Source organism: Pundamilia nyererei, unplaced genomic scaffold, assembly GCF_000239375.1.
Source record: "Pundamilia nyererei isolate P.nyererei 1_Seehausen unplaced genomic scaffold, PunNye1.0 scaffold00385, whole genome shotgun sequence".
NCBI lineage: Eukaryota > Metazoa > Chordata > Actinopteri > Cichliformes > Cichlidae > Pundamilia > Pundamilia nyererei.
In genome coordinates this window covers 263,950-265,345 of record NW_005187786.1, presented here as the reverse complement: position 1 = coordinate 265,345, position 1,396 = coordinate 263,950, and positions in this window count along the sequence as shown.

Genomic DNA, 1,396 nt, shown 5'->3' with positions numbered 1-1,396 from the left:
AGCAACTGGAGAAGTATGAGCAGAATGCTAATTGCTTGAAACTAACAGAGCATGGGAAATATTGGAGGAATGCTAATGATGGTTAATAGAGATTATACCCGCAGGGGGCGTGTCCATCGTTTGCTGGATTTAGCACAGATGATAGGATAGCTGTGTGTTTTCAGAGCACCTGTTTTCTTTGTGATTGACTGGAGAGTAAAGACCTGATGTTTGGTATTTAATAATGTTTCAGTTTGTCACAATCTCACACTAAACAATCTTTTAATGCACTTCACCTCGGCTTCAGTTCATGTGTTTATTCGTCCTAATTGTGCTATGACTCAGTGTCGTCTTCAAACTTCAGTAGATTGACAGACTGAGGTGCAGCTTTTGGTATAGAGCAAGAAAAGCAGCCTCGAGGAGAACAAGTGTTAATGGAGAGTCTGAGACATGCCTGCCCAGACCTGCACGTTGCTTCCTGTCAGACAGAAAGTCACTCATCCAGCTGCAGATGGGAGCTGCCTGATCCAGCTGCAGAGCCAGGATGAAGATGTTCAAAGAACAACTAAAATCCACAACAAGTAACCTGGCATAAGTTCCTGCAGAGTCATGATATTGAAGTGCAATGGAATATTAACACAACATCTACAGACATGTTTGCACTTTGTAGGCAAACTGCAGAGTCCAGGAGGGCTCAGTGACAGACCTGAGATGGGACAGTGGGGTGTTTGTTTTGCAGCCGCTGCATTTACTCCTCTGTATACCAAAATATTCAACAGGAGGATGAGTAAGTAAGTAAGTAAGTAAAATTTTATTTATATAGCACATTTCTAGATAAGAGATCACAAAGTGCTTTACAAGGTATAGACACAGATTAAAAAGATGAAGTACAGTCAAAAGTTAACAAAATGCAATTTTAAAAAGATGTGTTTTTAGCTGTTTTTTAAAAGTAATCAGTGAATCAGCAGATCTTAAGTTCTGAGGAAGAGAATTCCAGTCTGGCGGCCACAGTAGCAAAAGCTCGATCACCCCTAGTTTTCAGTCTCGTATACTTAATAACAAGTAGGCCCTGACCACAAGACCTCAGAGACCTACTAGGGGCATAGGGCTATAAGAGTTCAATGATGTATGATGGTGCTTGTTCTTGAAGAGCCTTAAATGTGAGAACCAGAATCTTAAAGTGGACTCTGAATTCGACAGGGAGCCAGTGTAACTGTATAAGCAGCGGTGTTATATGTGAGTATTTCAATGTTTTCGTCAGAAGCCTTGCTGCAGCATTTTGGACAGTCTGCAGACGCTCCAGGGAACTCTTGTTTAGACATGTAAACAGTGAATTGCAATAGTCCAGTCGTGATGAAATAAAAGCATGAATAACAATCTCCAGTTCAGTATGAGCTATTATGGGGCTCAATTTAGA